We start from the raw sequence: 17872 nt of genomic DNA, 5'->3' as shown, positions 1-17872 counted from the left end.
CAGCACTGAAGGCAAGGTTGTAGGAGGTGCAGGCACTGTGGCTGAGATGTTGAAGTACACCTCGTCTCAGCAGCCCTGAGCCACTGTGTTAGGCACAGGAAGGTGGGCTTGGCTCCCCCAAACTTGCACACACAAGGTCAAGCAGAGATCTGTGAAAAGAGTTTCTTTACATTATGCAAATGGTAACAACTGCCCCCAACACCAACACAAATGCAGCTGTCTCTTGGTAGCTAGCTGCAGGATGAGGCAGTGGTGTGGATTTCCCATATCTTTTTCATAGCATGTTCAGCAGTGTTTTGTGACAGTAAATCAGTGCATCCAGGGTCCTGTGCTTATCTACAGTTGGAAAGGGAGGCTTGGAAAGTGGGGGTGTAGCAGAAAAATAGGAGAGCAGTATGGACTTGGCTTGGAGGAATGTGAGCATGCAGTAGGAGGGTGAAGAAAAGATTGAAGACAGAGGAGGAGGAGAGCTTTGACAGGCCCGTGACATAAATTTCTTGGAGGTGGTGCCAGGCATATTTATTCAGAATAATGTCAGGCCTGTCTCAGTGCTGTCTTGTGAACAAACTAGAAAGCATGATTTTTCCACTGTGCAAAACTTTGGTGCACACACATGTTGCCTACTGGGTATAGTTCTGGTATCTGTATTGCAAGAAGGATAGTTAGAAAAGATACAGAGAAGGAGGACTGGAAAACAGGAAAAATGAAAATGCCTGGGACTTTCCAGTTTGGAGAGAGAATTCTGAAGGAGGAGGGGATGCGACTGATGTTTTCCAAATTGTGAAGGCAGCTGATAGCAAACAACAGATGCAGAACTGCTGTTTGCTAAATCATTCAATGCCAGAACTGCACGGCACACAAACTAAGGAGAGAGCAGTTTAACAAAAATAATAGAAAATACTTCCTTACACAGTGAATGGTGAACTACTGGAAGCTGCTGCAGAAGGTTGTGGAGGATAACAGTATTAATTGGCTCAAAAAGTTAATGGAAAAGATAAGGGACTAAAGGTCCATAAACAAATACTAAAGGGCATAGGCAGAAACGTACTACATAACATCTCTAAACCAATGGCCATTGATGCTGAGCAATCCTCAGGGAATATAGTGCAGAAAGTGGCCAGGTTTTGCATGCTCTCCTGAAATAGTGTCTCCCACTGCTGGAGACATACTATGGTAGCTGGATCACTGGTGAGACCCAGTAAGGTATGTCTTGCCTTCTTATGCCTGCTCTGAGTGGCCTACTTGGAGAAGGGGCTTAGCAGTTCCTGTGCTGTTTTTCCCTCTCCCATAGTCCCTTAGAAGGAATAAAAAGAGGAAAGATGAGTGGGAGAGAAATAGGAGTCATCTTGCAACAGCACTTTGGTACTTGTGTAGTCTTTCCTGGAAATTCCCCCACGAGTTCCCGGTATCCTCTTGGCTGCTGGTTCCACTAGTATTTATGATACAGATACAGACCTTAATGTCTGCATGGCTTGTCTGCCCTCACAGGGTCTCAGTATTAAGTAAGTCATTTAAGTCAATAGGAATTGGCCTGTGATTTCAATGGGGCCAGTTTTTCAGCCAGAAACACTAACTGAATTGATAGAGCTTATAGTGCTCATTTTAGGAGAGGCTGTGCTTGTGTGGGGAGCAAGCTTCCTCTCAGTGAAATCACAAAGAAGGACCTTGCCAGGGGATCTCCTCGCCTACTGCCTGATTCTTGGTATTTTCCAGGACACTTAATGATTTGGGCAGAAGCTAGTCCTATGGAGGTTAAAAGTTCACAGTCAAATAACTTCTCTTTTTATTGAAAATTGCAGAAGGAATATTGTTTCTCTTTGCACTGTTTCTCATCAAGCAAAATGCAGAGCTTCTGCCCTGGCAAAAAGGCATGAACAGCAGCTCCAGCCCAGTAAGCACTTTCAGAAGGGGTCAGGGCCACCTGGAGGTCTAGGTAAGACTCCCTGCCATGGGGCCTGTCTTCACAACCAAGAAAGTGGTCTGTAGAGCAAAGGGCTGTGACAGGTCCACTCAGGTTTTCTCTGCAAAGTCACCTCACAGGTTACGGAGTTGCATTTTCCCCTGCCTGGGCCTGTGCTCAAGCACACCAGTTGCCCTTGTGTCCTCAGAGCAGGGCCTTATCCCAGCAATATCATGGTGCAATGCTAATGCTAAAACGAGCCTGGATTTTGAAAGGTGATTGCAAAATCTCACTCCCTGCAGCTAGTTCAGGATGTGCTCTTGCTTAAAGTGTAAAGCTCAAACAGAAGAAGAAAAGTTTTTTAAACTTCTCTAAGAATGCTTTCAAATTATTTTGTAGGTATACTGAAGGGAATAGTTAATACATGCCATGACCGAGGTGCTGTTATCTGCTGGAGATAATATTGGAGGCCCTGTGTTTGCAGGGACAGGCTTGCCCCAGTTTCAGGGACCAGCAGGGCATGATCATGATGTTTAAGGCGGAACAATGACCTGGTGTCTCTAGCTGTGGCAGGCCATTCAGCTTCATCAACTTGCTGCTGTGCTGGACCAGGTAACTTCTCTGAGCAGAGCATGTCCTCCTGTAAGGAATCTGATTTTGACTGGAAATTCCTCACAAATGGAGAATATACCATTGTTCTTGGTAATTAGCTGTGCCCTTTCTGTGTATATACATGGCCTACTTCCTAGTCCAATTTGTCTGGCCTTTTACGCCTTTCTCCCCACAAGATAATTGCATCCTGTAATAAAGCCGTCTCTTATTTCTTTGATAAACTAAACAGATTGAGCTGTTGTAAACCTACCTTTCTCTATAAGACATTTTCTGCATCGGTAAATAATCCTTGTGGTCTTTCCTAAATCCCCTCCAGCACTTCAACATACCCTTTAACATGTGGCGAAAGATCTGTAGATGATCCTCCAGTGCTATTTCTGCCAGTGCCAGAGGTGATTTTGCTTCTTTACTCCTCCTCTGTGCAGCTCTGCTTCCATAAACAGCCTTTTTTACATTTGCCATTTTTTTGTCAGAGAATCACTGCAGGGAATACAGAGTAAGTCAGTTCCTAACTCCCATTATGGTTTCTTAGTCCTTTGTAGGATTCAGTCACTCAGAGCTGTTCTTAGTATGTTTTTTTGAAACAGAAAGCTATGCGATACAAAGTCAAATGCCTCATGAGTCCAAATACCTTAAATCTAATTTGTCTGATAATGCCTACATTCCATAAAACCATGCTGACTGGCACTAATTATGTTTTCTGTCGTTTAATCCCTGTATCAGCTTTTCCCATTATTTAAAACTTTGTTGTACCAACCAGTCTGAATTTTACCCATATCATTCAGCTTACCAATCAAAAACTGACAGAGTTTCTGACACTACTCAATATTCAGTTTGAAGGCCACTTCACATTTAAAAAAGAAACAAGAGAAGCAGTTATATTAGGGAAACTGCCTCTCTTGTTCAGCTGTCTGTTACGTGGGTCAAGAGCCTTTAAGCCTCACAATGTTTTGGGGTCCATATGCTATATATCCTGCCACCAAAGTGATGCAAGTTATGCTAACAGAAATATAGAAATGCTTGTAAAAAGTGTGATGTGCTTTGCTGTTAGCTACCAGGCATCTTAGCAGTTAAAATTTATTGTTTTGAGTACCTGGGTAGCCACCAGGTACCAAAGCAGGGGATCTCCTGTCTGTCCCTCTCCCCTTCCCAATGGAGGAGTCTTTCTGATGCTGTTGAAGTACACAGAATGGCCAAATGTGTGTCTGTGAGATACAGGGGTGTGAAGTTCACCTTGTTTACTGTGTTCTTGGTTCCTCTTGGTGATTCTGCTATGTTTAAGGTTTGTTGTGAATGAAACAAGGGGAACAGTTTTTTGACAGGTTGAAAATTTACCTTTACAAGGGCACCTTTTGCTTTTTGCAATGTGAAGAAATTTAGATGTTTAAATACTAAGATTTGTGCCAGGACTAACTGAAGATTTGTTTAAAAAAAAAGGCAAATACGTATTTTATAAACAGATGTGACAGAGGGTCTGGGACTCTGTGCTTATGTGACTTGAAGTAGGACAACAATGACTCTTCTTTTTTTTCATTGCAATGATGAAAACTATACCAGTATGTGTTAATTGAACCAGAAAAGAGCATATGAGGAAACCAGAATGATTTTACTGATCTTTGCTCTGCTTAATTGTAAAAAACCAGAATGTTGCGACCTAATGCTATTGATTTTTTCTCTTAAATATTTTACCTTTCCTTTGAATGAGAGGCAGATATGGGACATTTGCTCTCAGCAATTGAAAGAAATGGTGCCATAGATGTTGAATGAATTCGTGTTCCCAGCACAGATGTCATGTCTTGAACTCTCCCACGTATTTCAGACTGTTATATTTTATGTTGTTCTTTCATACTTGTTAAGGGCTCAGAGACTTACAGTAATGGAAACTATCAGTTTTAACAGTGATGTAACTTGGAGACACTGCTACCAGTTGAGCCACAGAGCCTATTTGCTTTGGCTAGTCAAACCTAGTAGATTAAACTAGCTTTTTACATTCCCATGCACTTGGTGTGCATGGAAAGATCCAGCACTAGATCCTTTAGCCCTACTTCTAACACGCAGCTGAAGAGAGAACTTCAGAAAATGGGGTTGGGCTATTTACTGGCATTGTATCCTGACCTCTATTCAATGGGCTTAAGCAACAAAATCTTACCCCAAATTATGCATTCATTTGCTTGTTTCAATATCAGAAATACATATGAAATAGAGTTAAAACATGACGGCCTGCAGTTTTTAAAATTACATCAAAAATGTATCTGCTATTGTTTCTATTGATTCCCTGTTCAACTGAAATTCAGGAACATTTTGTCCTTCCATATATATCCAAGCATTGTAACAGTAGAGTGAGGCAAGACAGCGTGATTCTTCACTGTTGAATAATTCATTCAGGCACTCTTATCTGAAAAGCATACAGAAATAAACATTTTAGGAAGAGAATTTAGTTTTTGTACATAAGCTCTGGGAAAAAGGAAAGAAAAAATCCTTCTCACAAACAAAATGCCATTCCAGTGCCACATTGTTGTTGAGTCTTTTGTTCTATTTCATAGTCACAATGGCCTTAGTGCTGATAACAGAGCAGGGATGGAGCAGATGATAGCAAGATTTCGTTTGTATTGATTAAAGAACATCACTTCTTTTGGGAAACTGTGACAATACTGGCATAAATCACTCTTCCCAAGATGTCTGAGTTGAAGTAAAAAGCAAGAACATGGCAGAATAGTGCTTTACTTGCTTTGTCTGCCAGCCAAAAAAGTGGCCTATCTGTAGAAGCAGCTAAATAAATGTATAGGATACAGGAGAATTTATTTCCACATCTAAAGGTAAATTAATAGGCTGAAAATTCTCTGTTCAAAATAAAAATGTACTGAAGTATCCTGTTTATTATATGGATAAACTTATTGACAGAACTTAATTCTTCTTTGTGTTCCCTGTTTTGTAGCAAGTACCTGTAGTAGCAAGCAGTTGAAGAGCATACTTTGCCAGTAGTCTGCATATATGATTATTCCTTTTTCATTCCTGTATCTATCTCACTGTTAATTCAATAGAATGGGGCTGTATAAACCCCCGATCTGCACTTCTTTGGATATGAAAATCCACCTCCTAAAAGCTGTTGTGGTTTTTGTTAGCAAAGCCCTCTTGTTGCAGAGACGAGAGACAGGTAAGTAGGTATGAGTTATGACTGAGGCACCTGTTTAGCCTTGGGCTTGATTGAATAGGGAAGTGAGGGTAAATACGGGGTGAGATTAATGCTGACTCACCCCCAAGGTTTTTGCAGTCTTTTATGAGTGCACACACATAATTTTGGACACAGACCCAGGTAAGGAGGTAACAAGGTAATTGGAGAAAGACCCAGTGAAAGGGAAATGAGATTCACTATGATGCAGAGCATAAGAATGACCATCCTAGGTCAGACCAAGTTTTTTAACAAGCAGTAAGTAAAAGTTAATGCCTAAAAAATGCTGTAAAAACAAAAAGTATTGTAATATAGTCTCCAGATATACTCCCAGCCTCCAACAGTTTTGAAGCTCAGGAGTTTACTGAGTCAGAGTTTGCTTCACTGCATTTAGTAACTTGCAATGGATTTGTTTTCTGTTTTCTTGTCACTTGAAATTATGTAAATTCATAGCATGCACAACATCCTTGTTTGCAAGGAATGAAGTAGTGCTTTGCTGAGTTTGTTATCTTGTGGTGGTATGTCTGGGTGCTTTTGAAGTTTCTGTTTTATACTCTTTTGGTTTGTGTTCTTTTCAAAATGGAAGAAAGCAGCAGAAAGTTTGAGCAATCTTTCAACACTGAGCTATCTAGATTTCTAGATAATGTCTGGGACACAAGAGAACTTGGTGTGAAGAATTCTGCACAGCATTACCACAAGCTGTCAGCAGCAGGAGGGAGTGATTTGGCAGCGATCCCACAAATTTATAGCTGGAGGGCTGAATGTGCAAAATCTATTAGGGAGTAATACTGCAGACAATCTGTATTGCCAATTACTGTATTTAACACAGGACAAGTGAGTAATCAATTACTTTCACATTTGAAGAACTCTCACTTAAATATTTAACATTCAAATTACTATTTAAAAAAAAATGTAAGCAGATTGGATAATTGCTTTTTAAAAATTAGGTCAAGTGTTTCCTGTAGAATTAGGATTGGAAGAAAACCTGATTTTTTTGGTTTTGAGGAGGGTAGTCATACTACTGATGTAATAGTATTTTTATGAAGAGTTTGTGTTTGAAACAGACTAGAATGTTAAAAACTTTCCAAAAAATCACTGTTTTCATGCTGTATCTCTTTGAAATAAAAACTGAGGTTATTTCATTGGAAGAATGTTGCAATCACATTAAATGAATGCTTATCTTTAAAACCGTAGCTTAGTTACTTTTCAGACTGGTTAGAACATTATGTCAGTTCATAAAATTGCTTTTCACCTAGCAAAGTTTTAAAGATTTCTTGCCCAGAAGATGTACAACAATTTAGAATATTGCTCCTTTGTGAGACCTGGGCCCTTCCAAGGAACTGAAATCAAGGTTAAGGAGGACAGGTTTGAGGTGGAGGAAGTTGGGGTTTTTTGACTCATTGAAGGCCTGAAGAGGACTCCCCTGGGGTTTGTTGCAGAGGGATTGTTTGACTTCTTTTTTTCTGTTATGCTGTGCTACCCTTCCTTTTGTAGAGTATACAATGAAGCAGGGGACGGCTGTGACAGTCAGGTTCAGGGCTGGCAGGAGCAAGACTAGCCACCACACCTTCTCATGTTCATTGCAAACAAAATGAAAGCCTTCACTATGCTTTTTGCAGTAACCGTGGGAAAAAAAATTGATGTAGGTTATTCAGATGCTAGGAAAGTCTAATGTTTTTGGTATGTAGAAATCTTGACCAGAGGGTGTTAAAGAAGAATGGCTGATATGTTGTTAAATGTCCTAAACTGTTAAATAAGAGTAATAATAAAGCGGGGTAGAGAGTAGTAATAAAATAGACAATAGAGAAATATTGGGAACCTTACTGAATTGGTAGAACATTTTTTAAATCTCATAGAATTTTATAAAAGATTGTTTACATAGGTATTGTTTCCACTGTTAATGACAAAAACTTAATTTCAAGGTAGCATTTTGTATGATTTATCAAAATGAATATGTGAAACAAAAGACCAACAGCATGAAGCACAGATGAAACAAGAGCTTCTTTTGTTGGAACTTGTGAAGAGTGTGTAATCAGAGCTCAAGTCTATGACACTTGAAAAGAAAAACTGTCAGTTCTGAACTACAAGATTAACATCCCTGCCTGTACTTAAAAGATCAATACCTCTTTTTAGTTGTATCTTTCCTGCAGTTGAACTGTCAAGCACAGACATCTTGAAAGCATGTTTTTTTGAGTGTCTTAAAAGACCCATCCTCAGGCTCCTGGTTTTTGTGGAAAGAGACAGAAGTCTGCAGTCTAGGTAAAAGAATGTAGTACAGTGCATCTTCTAGGTCACCCTGAGATTATGTCCCATACACAAGTTGTACAAAGAAGCACTTTAAATTTCATTAAATATGTCTGATCAATTTACTTCTTGATAATTTGATTTCCTAACTTTCAAGAGTTCACAATTAGACTGAATTAAAAGTGTAGACTTTTTGTAAAATAGATTGATGGCAGCTTTAAAAGCCAAAGTATGAGAAATTTTGTGGCTAATGTAAGCTTACTATTCCATCCTATTTAATCTGTTTTGCAATTTGAGGTTTGTAATCTGCAGATATGTCCAAACACTATTGCCAGATGAAAAACACATCTTAGAAGGGCAGAGTGTATTTCTGGACTGATTGTAGTCTTTCAATATCCCTCCACTTATCAGGGTTAGAAAAAACACAGAGCCAGTCTCTTCTCAGAGGTGTACAATAAAAAGACAAAGGGATATGGTCAAAAGATGTGACAAGGGAAGTTCCAATTCTATGTGAGCAACAAATTCATGGTGAGGGTGGTTCAGCACTCAACAGGTGGCTCAGCAGCTGTAGAACCTCTGTCCTTGAGGATTTTTGCAATTCAGTTGGAAAAGACCCTGGTCAACCTAATCTAACTGTAAAGTTAGCCTTGCATTGAGTGGGACGTGGGACTTAATGATCTCCTGTGGTCATCCCTGCCTAAATTTTCCTGTAACTATGCATGACAGAGGCTTCCACGAGATATCGTTGCTTGTTTTGTAAGGAGCAATGTAATTCCCATACAAGATCAAATGAAAAATATTGAAACAGTTCAGTACACTGGTCTTTGGCAATAAGCAGCAACCAAAGTTTCACAGGAGGATGTAAGAAACACCCCTGAAGACAGATTTAGGAAAAGCTGCTTCTACAGTATTGGGCTTTTTTTTGATATCTGGTATAGATTGCTTAAATGTAAGTCTGCAGGCTGAGTCTTAGTCTCTCTTCCAAATCACTAGCATTAGTCATAAGTCTAAATGTCCAGTCATTTAATGACTCCTTTTAAAGTGCTGTCCCAAATTACTTCCTGTGGAAAAGAGTTGCATAGTTTAATTAGACACTTTGTAAAAAGTATTTCCTTTGATTGGTTTAAAATACTTCTCCTTTTTGGCTCCTTGTTTTTGAATTACAATGCAGGAAGACTAAAAGTTTGTGATCTACCATTTTTCTACTAATCATTAATGTGTGCAATTCTGTCTTACTCATATCTTTTCCAAATGAAAAAAAAAATCACCAAAATATCAGTCTTTTAAGTGCTTATATTTAGAAATGCTTTTCACATGTCAATAATCTCTGTCACCCTCTCCAAAACTTCTAGTACAATGTCACCTTTCATAGGCAGTGGTCAGTCTGGTACTTTCTATTCCAAATGAAGCTCCATCATTTAGTTACCTTAAAGGAGTTAAAATGTTTCTTGTGTTAGTCTGCATCTCATTCCTTGCAGATCCTAATATTTGGGGATATTGCTGTCTTAAACTGACAAAGTCTGGCTGATATCAAAAGAAGATATTCCATAATTTCCAATCCCAATCACCCATAGTAGGCCAAAAGTTGAGTCTGCTCCTTACTGATTTCTCACTCTACCCCACCTTTTTTCTTTCTGCTGGGTTAATTTTTGACTGGATCAGGTCCTGAATCCAAATTGCTATAAGGTCTTACTCATTTAGGCTAGTGCAACCAAGCTTGAGGTGGTGATCATCAGCACGATGACAGAGCCATCTCTCCCACACTTGCATCAATTGAAAGTGTCTGTGAAACCAGTTACTCCTGCTAGCTGACCTTTTTTTAACCATAAATGCATACTCAGCAGAGACCTTTACTAAGCTTAGAACAGTAATTGTTAATTTCCTACTTAGTAACATGCACACTAAACTTATTGTGGATTTAATAACTTCACCTAAATGGTCATTGTTCAGCATGTCACACAGCAAAAATTTCCTGTAGAAAGTTGAAAGCAGTTAGCTTCTCTTGGGAAGTGTTTGATATTTATAAAACCTGACCTGGATTTTCCAAGTAAGTTGACTGAAAAGTATTTTTCATTTCCCTGAACATTTGAAGTGTGTTTGATTACCCCCTTTAGGACTTCCTTTAGAGTATCCTTGATTGAAGAGTGTATTTAAGTAAATCTTTATTCACAGAAACAGTTTAAGTTTGTCTTAACATTCTTTTAAATGCAAAGTCCTGTACTGTAGAAATAAATAAGGCTTGTCAGAGATTACACGGGATAAAGGACTCAACCCTTACAAAGGAAGATGTGATGATGAGCTATCTCTCTCCTACCATGGCCCTGCAGTGCTTTGCAGAAAAATCACTTTCCTTTTCACATTATTGCAAATGGCATTTAGGATCAGCCATCCATAAATCACCAATATAATCAGAAGCCAGTTAAAATATAGATTTGCTTGCTATGGAAAGTTATAAGAACTTTCGATGTGGGGAAAGTCAGCATATTCTGGGTTGTTTTTTTTTTTTATGCATAAATATTGAGTAAAAGAGAGAGGTTTTCACTCCTCGTTAGTATTAGTTATAGAAAACACCTCTTCTGCTCCTCTCCTGTTTGAAAGTTCTCACTTGTACATCTGTTCTGGATTACCTGTCTTATGACCACATCAGCCATATCCCAGGTGCAGCCATGAACTCCAGTTGTGCTTCCCTATGTTACTAAGATAACACGTCTTCAGTGTTTTCCACCTCAGTGACGGCATTAACCAAGAGTCATGCTGGGTGTAACAGTGGGATGCCTGGTGCACAGAAAAAACACAGAGCTGTGAGCTGCATCAGGATGGTTCAGTGTTCACTGCCCCAGGAGAAAGCCTGCAGTCTGGAGCCAGGTGCTTTCCCTAAGGGACTTGGTGAGCAGATCTAAAGCTGTAGATGAATGTGCATTCTGAGTTACTTTCAGCAGTTTTGCCATGCAAGTGATACATATGGGTATGTCAGCAGCTTCCCAGCATTGTTTTGAAACAGCAAGTTGGCTAAGAACATATGCTGTTCCTGTCATCTTGTATTATCACCCACTTGCTCAACAACAACACCCCCCCCCCCAAAGCCCAAAACTTTATGACAAAATCCACGAGTCAGGAACATAAATCTACAAAGTGCTGCTGTTTGTCTTCCTACTGTCTTCTCATAAAGAAATTGCTTAGGAAATAATTTTTCTGTGATAATCTAGAGTCAGCTGGTTTAGACACATAGCTGTGTAACATCAAAATTCATGACAACCAACAGCTGTGCCTTTTTAGCGAAGTATAACTGTAGTGTGAACTGACAGCTGTCCTTGCAGCTATTTAATCCCCTGACCTAAACTTGGGTGTTTGTCACCACTGCCAACACTACCACTCTTTGCTTCTAAGATTAAAGGGGGTAATAGTATCCCTAGCTGCATGCAGTTGTAAAGCTATGCCAGAGTAGGTTTTACTCCGTTAATTACTAAAACCTGTAAATTGTTTAAGTAAAAGCTGGTGCTGTTTATGATGGCTTTTTTGGATAGTAGAAGACATTATTTTTAATATTACTAATAGCCACAATTTAATTTGATGAACCTTTAATTTAACTTTGTTAACAAATTTGTCTCCTTTCTGAATGGCTGAGTTGCAATGGTATGGACAAGGTAAGAAGTAACTAAATAAGTTGATCCCACATCTCTTTGCACCAGACATAAGTCATCACAAAGGCTAAGATCCATTTTGTTAGTCTTTAAAAATTACCATGATGCTCACATTAAGTAACAATATGAGCCAGAAAATCATGTATTAACAAAACACAAAGCTTTTTAAATGTGTAAGTAAATTCAGTGCCCTTCATTGAGGCTTCAGTAAGTCTTTTCAGGACTGTGCCCCAGCCCTATGCCACATGCAAGATATGTGACCATAGAGCTGCGGGGTTGTAATTGCAGAAATGTTGTGGAGAGGAGACAGGGTAGCAGCTTGTAAGACAGTGGAAGGATGGCCATGAAAGTGCCAGGATTCATGAAGCATAGTGACCTAGGTTTTCAAAAAGCTTTCCAGATGCAACGGTTTCTCTGCAAAGGTTTTCCTCTTGATTTTGTGCAAAAAATCAGAAAAATTGCCACAAAATTGCACTTGATCCTAAGCTGAGATCCCCAGGCTTATAAATGAAAGTTGGTTTTGAATTAATCTTGTCCTGTTTTCATGCTGCATTCTTATTTGTAGAGAGACATTAATTATGTTCTGTGTGCTTGGGAGTGTTCTACTGCAACAGCTGTGGTACGGCACACAAGCTGGGTGCTAGGTTTTGTTCCAAAGAAGAAAATTGTGCTACATTTGAACAGTGTATGAGGCACTTTTGGCCTTTTAAGAGATCTGTTAGCATGAAAATAAAAAGATTTTTTTTTAGCACTATACTAGGGAGATTTAAAATATTATTACCATCAGTGATGTGTGGAAATCTTCAAAATAGTTATAAATTTCACAGTCATTATGAAATAGTAAGAGCAGTCAGGCAGTGCAACTAGGAACAGAGAACCAGGGATCCTGAAACCTACTTTTTGACTCAGTCTTTTCTAATATGCCTTTTAGCAATTGATTTCACTCATCTGTCTGTCCTGTATCTTGCCTTGTTACACTGTTTTTATCTTACAGGCATATAGTGAATCTTAATTCTTGTAAATCACTTTGTAACTACTACGAGAAAGACGCTGGTGCAAAAGAGTGCTCTTCCTCATATGGTGGTAGTTTGAGTATGGGGTAGATAAAGCATATGTAGGAGTAAGATGCTGGGAAAAAGACTTTTCTAAAATTTGATCAAGTTTTCTTTAATCTGTTTTGTTTCTAGGCTTTTTGTGGATTTTGCATATCTTGGTTTATTTGAAGGTCAGTCTTATATTTATGTGAGAAAAACCAGTCTTGTTTTTTTCCTGGATGAAGCTGGGAAACCTCAGAAATCTCATGCAAGTCATTGTGTGAAATTTCCATCACAGCTTCCCAGCAGTTTGGATGAAGCCTTAACCATACTCTGAAAAATACTCTGTCACCTAAACAAGGAGAACTAAAAGAAAAACATCCTTCTTTCAAAGACGTCTGTCGTCTATGGGCCAATAACTGTTATTTTGCTAAGGACTAGGAAGTAGTTGCAAGTCTTCACAAATCTCCACGTACACAATGGGGATCCATTTTTGCTAGAATAATATTTGACTACATATTCATCTAGACTTTATTTTTTAGCTTGCTTGAGCCGGAACTCCCAGATAATCCATGCTGCCTCACATTAAATCTCACTTTGTCTAAGCTGGTTGAGCCAAGGGCCCTCCAGGAGGAGTGACTCAGACATGGGGATAGCCAGGTTCACAGGGAAGTCCTACCCCTCTGGGGTCTGTGGGTGCAGCTGGCTCTAGGAACTTGAGTGTAAACTCAAGCACAGCTGCAGTGTTATATATGTGAGCTTAATTGTCTTCAGTTTCATGTGGTTTAAAGAACAAATTGTTTCATGCAAAAAAACCCAACCAAACTCTGTAGGAAGATGTCTCTCCTCTATTCCTGCAGAAATAAGGTGAATCCCATATTCCAGTATTCCTTCTATTTCATAAGATATGAACCACCATTTACTGTAGCTGTCTCTGCAGGCAAAGGCTAGTGCTGCATTCATGAGAACTGAGCCTCTGTCCAGTTAAACCATAGGAGGGGCTTGCAGAGATGACCTTGAATGCTTTCTGCATCTCCAGTTGTTGTAGTTTGCAGGAAGTAAAATGGTTTTGCAAGGACCAAGGTTAGCTGGAGTCAGGCTGTACTTCTAATTCTGTAGTTTAACAATACTGTGATATTGTAAAGCTTCTGTAAGTAGATGTGAATGTGAGAGGAGGGAGGAGAAAGGAAATAAATGTAAATTTGGAGGCAAGGTGAGGAAATGCATATAAAGCAGGAAAGAGATGAACTTGAAAGCAGAACATAGAAAATAAAAATAGAAGCAGAAAAGGAAGTAAAAAACCAACAACAAGTAAAAAAGACAATTTTATTTTTTTTTTTAATTTGATTCTATCTTACCCATACTACTGACTTGTCCAGGAAAGTAGTGGCTCCTGGAAACAGCCTGCCTATGATTTACCAGAAACTTGAATTTCATGCAGTCCCATGGTAGGAGAAGCAGCTTTAAGGGAAAATAGTTAGATTGCTGTGGCTGGCTCTGAGACTCAAATTCCTGGACAATGGGAGCCTGGGTTTGCCCCCCAGGCTTACTGTGCAGCCTATGAGGAGAGGAGCAGGGAACCATCCAAATTCTTGGCGATTGCTGCTGAGACCTAAGCGGTATGTGGGTATGTTTGAAATCCAGTTCTTCCTGCAGGGACATCTTTCCGTCCGTTTGTGATCTTGTGGTGTCAGAGACCAGCAACCTTTTCATCAGAAAGACAGCAGGAGTCATATAACAACCAGGACAAGAGGTGGTGGGATTTCCTTCTTTTCACAATGTGTGAGTTAAAGCATTATCTAGGAATTAAGAGATCCAGGTTTAACTTCTCCCTCTGCCGGAAAGGATTTAAATAGTTTTCCCTCCAAATTGCAGCAATCACTAGCTATCCAATTTGCTGTGGGAGAGAGGCTCTCCTCTTTTCCTGCATGATAACCAGAGTGGCTGGGGTGTTCATATGGAAGAGGGTTTTATTTGTTCTCTTTCAGGATCATTAAATAATTATGGGATAAAACACATACCTAAATTCTGTCTAAACGTGGGCTTGGGTTTGACTCTTGATTGAGTGGCAAAGCATTTGAATTGTGCTTATTTTACAGAGCACATATTAAATAATAAACAGGATACAGGAATCTGGCTTGCAGTCAGAGGACATAAATCTTGTGGTCCTGGAGGTCACCATCTTCTAAGACGGAAGAAAACAAATCTATCCAAAAGCACAGTGTCAAAATTATTTGTGCTGACTGACCAAAATATGTTAAAAGCAAGTTAGTTCAACATCACATTGACCTCTACTCTCTGACAGTGGTTATCATTGATTCGGTTACCTTAATTCCTTTCTGCAAGCATGAAGGGTTAGTATATAAAGTATTTTTATTTAGTATAGGGCTTTTTGGACTGTATTAATCCATTCTAAATATTCTATTTCATTATTGCTAATCAAATCTGTCTTCAGCTGTGCAGGTTTTACAACTGATTTAAAAAGAAAGAAAAAAATCAGCAAAGAAAACTTTAATATGTCCTTAGCTTCAGAGGAGCTGAGCACACTGCAACGATTGTAAACTTCAGTGGGAGCACAAGTAGCCACTTCTGGAAATAAGACAGATATGTAAGTATTCTTTACTGTACCTGGGAGGAGTCCCTGTCCTATTGAAAGATATAAACTTCTAAATCAGTTAGTTGCTTTTAAAATTTTGCTCCAGCAGTCCATCAAGTTTGAAAATTCTGTTCCAGTTGTAATTAATAAGGTGAAGGAAATCAGCACGTTTGAATGTTTTCCTCAGTTAGCTGCATAGGTCTTTTCTTAGTCCTCCAGCAAAAGCAGTAGCTTAGACTGATTTTTTTTTTTTTTAATTGTTCCTTTTTTTAGCACTGAAAAATAGAGAAAGAAAAATACAGAATTAAGAGTTATTTTCAAAGGCTTTGGAGACACTTTTTTACATTTTGGAAAGGAAAGAGGAAAAACAAACCTTAGTGGTACTATTAAGAATGTTTCAGCTGAGAAGTCAATTATGTCTAGCAAAATCACTGGTAAAGTTGAGGAGCTGAAGTTTAAAGTCCAGAGCTATGATGTGGGGGGTAATAAAAAGATGAAAGGTTTGAATGGATAGAAGGCCCAATATTTGCTGGGCTGTATGAAATGTAATTAATTTTTAAGTCCTATTTTGAGTTCATACAATTTAGCTTAACTCGCAGAGCCTTCCTGTACAGTTCTACATCTGATAATTTGATTACGAAAATGAACTCTCCCACACAGAAGAGAATGCTAGCAATCTTGTTCTGATAAGAGATATTTATACAGCACCACCAAATCACTCAAACACAAGGAGGCCATGTGCTTATCCTCATTTCTCATGATGAGCCCACTGTAGCTATCTAAGATTTGTCAGCATGTATTGATATTCCCTATTCAGTTGGGGCCAGTGCTTTCCAGTGCTACTTCAGAGTAACTTCTTTCACTTACTTGGATATTCTGTGAATTTAATAGCTACAAATTGAGAATCTTTCTTTACGCTCATATCTCAAAATGGTACTGATAGAGGACCTAACTGTTAACCTATCCTTCATCAGGGAGAAAGGAAAAATCTAAGGAATCTTGGGAAAGGGGGGCTGGGGAAGAGAGGACTAACTTTTGTAAAAAGTAATATAATTGGTAAATTTGCATAGCTGAAAGATAAGTGAGTGAGCGTAATTCATTTGCTGTGGAGTACTCACTAGCAAGCCATTACAGCAAAGTATAATTCAAAAATCAGAGTAGTCTGTGGCTAAGTTGGGGAGGGGGGGGTGATGGTAGAATAAAAGTAATGGAAATGCTGTTTCGGCTTAACTGCTTATTCTCCCCGCCTTTCTTTGGCAAATGCAGTAATCTGCTAATCTTTTTCATTTATGCATATAGCCCAAATTCCATCTTCAGTTACACAAATGTAAACTCTCTTAGTCATGGTTTCATCATATTATAAGCAAAGGTTTGCTGTTGTATTATAATAACAAAGTCTTGACCACTGTTTCTAAAACAAAGTATACTAGAATTTGTCTTAGTCTGTGCAACCTTTTTGTATAAGAACCCATTCTGATAAAAAGCAAATGCTTTATTAGTCACTGTTTTTTTTTTTTATGGAATGTAATACCAGTATAGGAAAGAATAGGAAAGAAGTTTGGGATTAAAGCAAGCCTGACTTTGTTCAGATGCTACAAGCATTAATGGCTGAGAAAACATACAATTTACTAGCACATTCCTGGATTACAAGAATTGCATAAACTTCAGGTCATCTGGAGTTGTATAAATTAGAACAAGGCAGTGTATGTAAAATTCTCTGTTTATAGAGAGGTTTCCATGTGGAAAAAATCATTAAACCCATTCACAAATTGTCTTTTTACGTAGGAATCATTCGCCTGGTAATGGAAATCTGAAGTGGCTAGACAAATACATTTGGAAGGAGAGAAAGAGAAATAATTCTAGATGTTTTCTGAGCTAATAATATTTGTTCTTATTATGGATCTTTGAAAACTTGCATGGTGTGGCAGAAAATTTGTCTAAAATTTCATCCTAAAATACTTGTATGTGAAGAAAAAGATTCAGTTATTATTTGAAAGTGGGATTTTCAAATCAGAATTCCTTGTTCTAGTAGATATCCTATCATTACAGGATTCCAAATGCTTTGGATTTGGAAAGCATTGGGCAGAAAGCCTCCTGGGCAGTGGAGAGACTGTGAAACACCTAAGAGGCAGCTGGGTGGTGCAACAACTCAAAACCACACAGCTGGTAGTGTGAGCTTCTCCATATGAGTACTCTGCAAGAGCTTTTAGCTTTTAAGTGGACTTATCAGTAGGTTTCCTAAGCCTTGCGCTTTGGTCTTCAATGTACAAGTAAATCTGGGATTAAAGGAAAAATTCTGGTTCTGCCCAAGTTTACACAGGACTGTGCTCCCACTTGTTTTACCTTAGTCTTTACAGACTTTTCTGCAGTCAATTATTAGGGAAGAACTTTACAGTTGACGTACCTTACTTGATTTTTAGATACTGATATTACTTCCTATTCTCTCTAATCACCAACAGACTGAATCTTTGTGTTTGCATTCACTTGTTTTTAATTCAAGAAGATGTAGCTCTAATTCTAAAAAAACCTTCTCCATGTGTTTCCATTGTAAAGAATTTTATTTGGCCTTTTTTCCCCTATATGCACCTTTATTTGGTATAGTGTTTTATTTAACCTATGTCTCATTTTAACAATGTCAGTTATAAATAACCTGTGCTGGAATATTTTAGAGAATTC

This window comes from Buteo buteo, chromosome 10 (genome assembly GCF_964188355.1).
Source record: "Buteo buteo chromosome 10, bButBut1.hap1.1, whole genome shotgun sequence".
Classification (NCBI taxonomy): Eukaryota; Metazoa; Chordata; class Aves; order Accipitriformes; family Accipitridae; genus Buteo; species Buteo buteo.
Note: the sequence above shows the minus strand (reverse complement) of the source record.